The sequence below is a fragment of the Gorilla gorilla genome, chromosome 6, assembly GCF_029281585.2.
Source record: "Gorilla gorilla gorilla isolate KB3781 chromosome 6, NHGRI_mGorGor1-v2.1_pri, whole genome shotgun sequence".
NCBI classification, from domain to species: Eukaryota; Metazoa; Chordata; class Mammalia; order Primates; family Hominidae; genus Gorilla; species Gorilla gorilla.
Genome location: NC_073230.2, coordinates 28,268,154 through 28,277,445, shown reverse-complemented (window position 1 = coordinate 28,277,445; position 9,292 = coordinate 28,268,154). Strand labels below are relative to the sequence as shown.

The window sequence follows — 9,292 nt, the reverse complement described above, 5'->3', positions numbered from 1 at the left end:
ATGTATTTCATTTCATTTAACCCTCACAGCTACGCTACCTTATCATTAATTTTAGAGAAGAAATTGATGCTTAGAGAAGTTAAGCTACTGGTCCAAGATCACATGATCAATAAGACTTATTCAAACCCAAGAATGTGGACTGCATTGCACTTTGCAACTAAGAAATCAAAGAGATGGGCTGGGTGCGGTGGCTCACGCCTGTAATCCCAGCACTTTGGGAGCCTGAGGCAGGCAGATCACAAGGTCAGGAGATCAAGACCATCCTGGCTAACACGGTGAAACCCCGTCTCTACTAAAAATACAAAAAATTAGCCAGGCGTGGTGGCGGGTGCCTGTAGTCCCAGCTACTCGGGAGGCCGAGGCAGGAGAATTGAGTGAACCCAGAAAGTGGAGCTTGCAGTGAGCCAAGATCACGCCACTGTACTCCAGCCTGCGTGACAGAGTGAGACTCTGTCTCAAAAAAAAAAAAAAAAAGAAAGAAAGAAAGACAGAAATGAAAGAGATGGAATAAAAACCAAAACATGTAAATTATTTCCTTCATTGTTATAACCTGGGGTTTATCTGGTGGTTTTTAAAAATAGTTTGATTGGAACTCTGAGCCCATTTTACTGGGTTTCTGAACTTTAACATTCTCAAAAGTAACAATTTTTGGCCGGGCCCAGTGGCTCATGCCTGTAATCCCAGCAGTTTGGGAGGCCAAGGCAGGTGTATCACGAGGTCAAGAGATTGAGACCACCATGGCCAACATGGTGAAACCCTGTCTCTACTAAAAATACAAAAATTAGCTGGGCATGGTGGAATGTGCCTGTAGGCCCAGCTACTCAGGAGGCTGAGGCAAGAGAATCGCTTGAACCCAGGCAGCAGAGGTTGCAGTGAGCCGAGATTGTGCCAATGCACTCCAGCCTGGCGACAGAACGAGATTCTGTCTAAAAAAAAGAAAAGGAACAATTTTTTAAATTTTTTGATTATAAATGGTCTTTAAGAAATCATACATGTATGCCAGGTGTGGTGACTCAGGCCTGTAATCCCAACACTTTGGGAGGCCGAGGCAGGTGGATCACCTTAGGTCAGAAGTTCAAGACCAGCCTGGTCAACATGGTGAAACCCCGTCTCTACTAAATATACAAAAATTAGCCAGGCATGGTGGCGGGTGCCTGTAATCCCAGCTACTCAGGAGGCTGAGGCAGGAGAATCGCTTGAACCCGGGAGGCAGAGGTTGCAGTGAGCTGAGATCACGCCATTGTGCTCCAGTCTGGGCAACAAGAGCGAAACTTCGTTCCAAAAAAAAAAAAAAACAGAAATCATACATGTATGTATTAACTGCTTCTGGAAGTGAAAGAATATGATTTGAAAGTGTTTCTTCAAGCCACATATTTGTTTACTAAAGAAGATATTACTTTAATTTTTATTTTTACTTATGTAATACATCTATATGGTATAAAAATCAAGTACTATTAAAAATTCTCCCTATCCCACTCCCAATTCTCTTAACCCCCAAACTCTCACTAAACCTCACAGCCCAAGGCAACCACTTTTAGTTCTTTCTTTTAGTAATTAAGTAAATATTTGTATATATATTTGTATATCGTATATATATAACATATAAATGTTATACATATAAATATGTACTTAATTACTTATACATATACATAATTAATACATATATATAAAAGTTATATGTATACACAATATACAAATATATATTAAGTATACATATACATGCACTATATATATGCACATGTATATGTATATATGGTACTATATATATATATCTATGTAACCTATTGGTTTTCTCTTATGGATAATGATTGAGCTTTCTTATACTTTACAAAAAGAAAATACATGTTTGTCTCCCCATTCATCCAGTATAGGTATATCAAAATTTTCACTTAAATCAATAATTGGTATTTACTGTGTTATGACTACATAAAAATTGTTTACTACTGAGCCAAGTGGTATATTTTGATTATGTTTTCTGTCTCACTTATCTTTTTGTTTTTCCTGGAATTGTTCATTTCCTTGATATTACATTGGTTTAGTTTTCTATGTACTGATAGCTACTTTTTCCCCAAATGGCATAACACATTTGGCAAATGCCTCTCAATTTTTCTAAAGATTTATGCACATCCAATAATCTATTACTTTGTACTTTTTTCTTGAAGTTCTCCCTTCTGTGGAGGGAGAAACAAGAAATCCCTAACTCCCATTTTCTCCAGTCTGTTTATATTGAGGTAGCCTTTGTTAATGGGAGTAGACTTGTCTTCACTGATTTTTTTTTTTAAGGCATAGCGACTATAACTGCAATTTAAAATTATTACTACTAGCAGTTAACTTCTAAATGGATAGATTATGTATATAATTTGATCATTACGGCTACTTGATATACAGTGATATACTTTCCCAGCGGCCTCCAGTTGGCTGAAGTAAAGACAAAGTATTTCAGGCTATTTTTCAGAGTCTATAAAGAGAATCTAAACATGTTTGGATAAAAGCAAGCTCTAGCTAATTTTTTTCTTTCTGATAGATTTTTTTTTCTTCAATGCATAAAGCTTTTGTTGCAATCAGTGGCTGTTTTCTTCATTAAAGATATATAGCAGAATCAATTTTCTCATTTAAAATATAGTGCCATATATACTTACAAAATAGTTATAATTTTTGATCAAAAAATTAAGTAGGGATTCAGATATGAAATAAGAATATAAAGAGGTAAAAAAAATACTAGTCATATCAAGATAAAGCAAAAGATAAGAACCTTCAGTGTAAGAAAAGGCTTTTAGTTTCTAGAGGTAAAGGTTTGGGAGAGAATTATTCTCCCTATGATGAACAGTGAGAAAAAATTCAATTTAAGTATTTTCCCACCAAAAATAACATTAGAGTGAGTCCACTGTATATGGGGCAGGAGAGGGGTATGAAGGAAGGAAGCTGAAATAACTACTTTCTAAATAAATCTACCAAGTTCTTATAGGTACATGGAATCATACAAAGAAATAATGTAGATTGTCTTAAGAGTTGACAATCTGAGACTGCAGTAACACACATGGAGTACAGGATATTGAGGTCATTAAATGAGAAAAGACATTTACACTACAGGTCTTGTAATCCTGTTTACTTTGGCCTCATTCTGAATTTTTATAACAATATATTAAAACCAAGTTTTTATTTTTATGTTATTTTTATTTTTTGAGAGGGAGTTTTGCTCTTGTTGCCCAGGCTGGAGTGCAATGGCATGATCTCAACTCACTGCAACCTCCACCTCCTGGGTTCAAGCAATTCTTTTGCCTCAGCCTCCTGAGTAGCTGGGATTACAGGCAGCCACCACCACACCCAGCTAATTTTTGTGTTTTTAGTAGAGACAGGGTTTCACCATGTTGGCCAAACTGGTCTCGAACCCCTGACCTCAGCTGATTCACTTGCCTCGGCCTCTCAAAGTGCCGGGATTATAGGCGTGAGCCACTGTGCCTGGCTAAAATCAATTTTTTTAAGTTACATTATCCATTACATCACATATGAAAAAACCAATCATACAACATGGTATGCCTTTGGCAGTATGATATGTAACTTCAATTAGTAAGGTTAATTTACCATTTAATTTTAAAGCAACCAATGCATAAAGATACATATTTTAGTAGTCATGAAAAGGAGAGAAGGTAAAAAAATACCTATTTGGAAAAAAAATGTAATGTATAGAAGTCTGAGGAGGGAAAACCTTCTCAGCTCTATGATATGTAATAAGGTTTTCTTTTCTTCTTTTCATTCTTCATGATCCAGTATGAGAGAAATCATTAATTCTTCTTTAGCTATAATTTTGCAGTGGTAGAGTATTTCCTTTGGTTACAAAGGGAAGAGACCACAAACTTGCCACCAAGTAATGTGTGTTCAGTAATCACTGTAGCTAGCCATAATTACAATTGTTGAGTCAAATACCCATAATCACAGTTGTCCAGTGAACCAGATTATGACTGTGTTTATTGTCTTTCTTGTCAGGGTGTCTCTTTTGTCCATTTTCCGTTGTTTGAAATGACTGCACCAACAAAGTTTTGGGAGTTGTTTTGCCTTTATTTTGTTGACTAGAATGATCTAATTGTGAGATCAGCATTGTGGGTTTTAAGTTACCAAAATCCATAACTTAATAAAAGATGCACAATCTAGTCTCTGTCTGCATGACCACTTAGAACATCTTCTTGCCAGCCTTATCATAAGTTTTGACTATGCTTCTTCTACCCTATTTTGGGTATATTACAAGCAATGTTCAACCCTGATAGTTCTTAGTGCTGAATTGGGTCTGTCATCTAGTGTTGTTGAATAGTCTTTACCTCTTTCCAAGGTTCCTAATATGTATATCCAATAGGAAGGTGTAGTATCCACCACATAAAGACATTGGACTTTTTAAAGTTTTCTTGTGGACTTCTACATTCAGTTAAAATGTGTAAGGGCACGAAAGACCTTCTGTGGTGGACAGAAGGGTACCACACAATCTTTAGGGTAGCCCTATGATTTGTTCCTCCTGGTATGTATGCCCTTGTATAATCTTCTCTTAAGTGTAAGCATAATCTGTCAATTGCTTCTAACTAAGAGAATATGGCAAGGGTGATGAGATTCACTCCTGAATATAGTTATAGTGCATTATATGAGATTCCATCTTGGTAACCCACTCTAGACACTTTCCTTACTGGCTTGATGAAGTAAGCAAGCACATGGCATGGCACTGTTGGCAGCCTCTGGAAACTGAAGGCAGCCTCCAACTGACAGAGCAAAAACACAGAGCCTTCAGTCTTATAGTTGCAAGTAAATGAATTCTACTAACAACCTGAGTGATGATCTTAGAAGTGAATTCTTCCCCAGTCAAACCTCCAGATAAGGTTGCAGCCCAGCCAATATGCTAATTTCATCCTGTGCAATCCAGGATGAAATCACATCCAGCCCAGCCAATGTGTTGAGTTCATTCCAGCGACTAAGCCATGCTGGAATAGAAACTGAGATAATAAATGTGGGTTGTTTTAATCTTTTAAATTTGTGATAATTATTGCTGAACAATAGAAAACTAATAAACCTTTACTCCAGTAGTGGATGAAACAAAAAACATAAAAAATGGAAATATAAAAATCCTATTTTTTATGGCACTAGTGCAAGGTAAGAGTTCAAGGGAGCCTTGATGAACTAAAGTCCAGAGAAAGACAAGCTGTTTGCAGGTGGTGGCCTCCATATTGGTAGTTATACAGTTTGGATGTTTGTCCCCACCCAAATCTCATGTTGAAATGTAATCCCCAGTGTTGAAAGTGTGGCCTGTTGGGAGGCATTTGGGTCATGGAAGTGAATTCCTTATGGCCTGGTGCTCTTAGTGAGTGAGTTCTCATGAGATCTGGTTGTTTAAAGTGTGCAGCACATCCTCAACTCTCCCTTGTTCCTGCTCTGGCCATGTGACATGCCTGCTCCTGCTTCACCTCCTGCCATGAGTAAAAGCTCCCTGAAGCCTCCCCAGAAGGCAGACAGATGACAGCGTGACACATCCCATACAGCCTGCAGAACTGTGAGCCAATTAAACTTCTTTTCTTTATAAATTACCCAGTCTCAGGAATTCCTGAGTCACATGCCACCACGCCCGGCTAATTTTTTTTGTATTTTTGGTAGAGATGAGGTTTCACCATGTTAGCCAGGATGGTCTCAATCTTCTGACCTTGTGATCCACCTGCCTCAGTCTCCCAAAGTGCTGGGATTACAGGTGAGAGCCACTGTACCCAGCCTCACTGTTTTATTTGGTATTAATTATAGCTAAATTTCTTAACTTCTGTGTGTGTGTGTGCTGTGTGTGTGTGTAGAAATCATATATTCTTCATTCTTTATGTCACTAAGTATCCTGAATTAAGCAGGCTTTTGGGAAAAATAGTCTTAATCTACAAAATAAATTTGAATTCCAAATGGAAAATATCTTTGAAATTGTTATGTTTCTCCAATAATTTGTGTTTTGGGGTCTTCCTAGGAATCTGGTTTGCTGATTGGTGGCTCTACAGTCTGTTTCACTGAAAACTGCACCAAATCCACCTGTGGAGTGATCTAAATTTCTGGAGCTCAAAATTATAATTAGTACCTTTCCATCACGACTATTGAAATAATTAAAGACAAATTTTTTTTTGTCTTTAAAACACACACACATACACACACACACACACACACACACACACACACACTCAACATAATACCCAGCAAAGATAAAGCCCAGGTGAACTTTGATCTCCACAAATTCCAACTCAAAGATGCAGAGTTTGGCCAGAATCAGCCCAGTCACCAACCAATTGAAAAACCATCTGATTGCTCTACATTCAAGTTTCTGTGAAAGATTCAAGCCATTAATACTAAATTAGTAGAATCTGCTACTTTCAAACACAGAAGATTGTTTGCCTATGTCCACATCCTTTTTGGGAAGCTAACAGTAATTCCTTGTTTGGAAGGAAACCTGACCGGAACCTCCCGACTAGATCCTCCAGTCCTCTTCCATTTACTAACTGCTTTGGGCTATGCAAATGCACGCATGTGCATGGCCAACATAAATTATGGCTAACGATTTGTCACTATTGTTTTATTAACAAATACAATTCAAAGTAGAATAATTAAATAGGGACCCATAGTAAAATAAACATTCCAGTGACCTTTTAAACTGAAAAGTTCTGCTTTACAAACAAAAGAGAGAACAATACAATTACATGATAGTGCTTGTACAGACTTGCCAAATATGTGATGAAGCCTTGACCAGCCGGCAAGTCGTCGGCAAGTCATCGCATCTCTTCCATCCCAGAAAAGGTTGAAAAGAACAGGACAACTGTAGTGTCCTGACTTTGAGACTCATTGGTGAATGGAGTGACAGATGTAGAGCCAGTGCCCCAAAGTGGGCAGGACCTGATCCCCAATAGACAAAAGAGGGTGACAGTCTCAGAGTCCCATTTACTTCAATAAAAAGAAATATTTTAAAGCCAGCTGTCTTTTTTTATACATAAGATACTGATACAAGGCCATAGTTACTGATTAGGTCTCAGAACACCATCTTGCCTGATAATCCATGCAAAATGCCAACAAACAGTTTTTCCCTAACTTATTAGTATTACCTTTTTGTTCTAGCCATACTAGGTATATATTTGTATGCTATTGATCTTTCTATAGCTTTAGTACATATCTCAAATAATAAGGGCTGCTCTAAGTTTGTCTTAGGTTTACTCAACAAAAATCTGAAAAGTTAAAATTTTAGTCTCCAAAATATTTCATATCTGTTACATGTATCTTTTCATAATAAACCAAAGACCCCTAGTTTTATTTAATATTCATTTATTGTAACTCCCTATTGACCCAAAGTAACAAATATGTTTAGTAATAAGTATTCTTTTCTCTACCATAAATGGTACCTTCCTGCATTTTTGTTCTTCTACCCAGGGACTGTAAATGTCTAGAAATCAGATATCTGTTGCTTATATTTCTCTAAAGGAGGTGCTCCATAAATAGGACAAGTCACATATATTATCTAATTGGGTCCTCAGAGTCCTCTTTTGGAGTTGGCTGGGTGGTAATATCCCTATTTTATAAATAAGCAAACTGAGACTTAGCTAGACTAAGTGATAGATCATCTAACCTAATACAGAAAATTAATGGAATCGAAAGTAGAAACTAGTTTTCCCAATTTATAATTTGGCGGTCATTTCATATCACATAGCTTCTCCTAATGTATGAAAAAACATAGCAATTTTATTTAGAAATATTTTCAGGCCGGGCACGGTGGCTCACGCCTGTAATCCCAGCACTTTGGGAGGCCGAGGTGGGCGGATCACGAGGTCAGGAAATCGAGACCATCCTGTCTAACACGGTGAAACCCCGTCTCTACTAAAAACACAAAAAATTAGCCGGGTGTTGTGGCGTGCGCCTATAGTCCCAGCTGCTCGGGAGGCTGAGGCAGGAGAATTGCATGAACCCGGGAGGCGGAGCTTGCAGTGAGCCGAGGTCGTGCCACTGCACTCCAGCCTAGACGACAGAGCGAGACTCCATCTCATGTAAAAAAAAAAAAAAAATTCGTTCTCGGCCAGGTGCAGTGGCTCACGCCTGTAATCCCAGCACTTTGGAAGGCTGAGGCAGATGGATCACTTGAGGTCAGGAGTTTGAGACCTGCTGGGCCAACATAGCGAAACCCTGTCTCTACTAAATATACAAAAATTAGTGGGACGTGGTGGCACACGCCAGTAATCCCAGCTACTCGGGAGGCTGAGGCAGGAGAATCACTTGAACCTGGGAGGCGGAGGTTGCAATGAGCTGAGTGGCGCCACTGCACTCCAGCCTGAGTGACAGAGACTCCATCTCAAAAAGAAAAAAAGAAATATTGTCGTTCTTAATTTCTTTCAGTTGATCAGTAATAACAGATTTCTCAGGGACAGAGACAATAACCATTAGCAGTTGTCAAAAACCATGTATTGCAATTTAGATTATATATCTCCGATGCTTAAATTCTGATTAAAGCGATTCATGTTGCAGTTCTTATTTAATAAGATTAACAAGGCCAAGTACAATGGCTCACACCCAGCACTTTGAGAGGCCAAGGCAGGAGAATTGCTCGAGCCCAAGAATTCAAGACCAGCCTGGGCAACATGGCAAAATTCCGTCTCTACCCAAAAAGCCACCAAAATTAGCTCGATGTGGTGGCACACATCTGTAATCCCAGCTACTTGGGAGGCTGAGGTGAGAGGATGGCTTGAGCCAGGAGGGCTGAGGCTTCAGTGAGCCATGATCACACCACTGGACTCCAGCCTGGGTGACAAAACAATACCCTGTCTCAAAAAAAAAAAAAAAAAAAAAGTGAACTACATAAGAATAAAAGAAAACAGGCAGGGCGTGGTGGCTCACGCCTGTAATCCCAGCACTTAGGGAGGTTGAGGTGGGCGGATCACAAGGTCAGGAGTTCAAGACCATCCTGGCTAACATGGTGAAACCCCATCTCTACTAAAAGTAAAAAAAAAAAATTAGCCAGGCGTGGTGGTGGGTGCCTGTAGTCCCAGCTACTCAGGAGGCTGAGGTAGGAGGATTGCTTGAACCGTGGAGGTGGAGGTTGCAGTGAGCTGAGATTGCGCCACTGCACTCCAGCCTGGGCAATAGGGTGAGCCTCCCTCTCAAAAAAAAAAAAAAAAAAAAAAAAAAGAATAAAAGAAAACATTAAATTACATTTATTTATTAATTTATTTTTGCCTTTATTTTCTTTTTTTGAGACGCAGTCTCGCTCTGTCTCCCAGGCTGGAGTGCAGTGGCGTGATCTTGGCTCACTGCA

At 38.9% G+C, this 9,292-nt stretch overlaps 1 long non-coding RNA gene across 1 annotated transcript; it reads left to right on the top strand.

The window, feature by feature from the left end:
• The first annotated feature begins 5,432 nt into the window (after positions 1–5,432).
• LOC129523749 (uncharacterized) lies at positions 5,433–6,179 on the top strand. The gene is made up of 3 exons (XR_008667351.1): positions 5,433–5,527; positions 5,629–5,719; positions 5,978–6,179. It is a non-coding gene; the product is annotated as an uncharacterized lncRNA (long non-coding RNA).
• Positions 6,180–9,292: the final 3,113 nt, after the last annotated feature.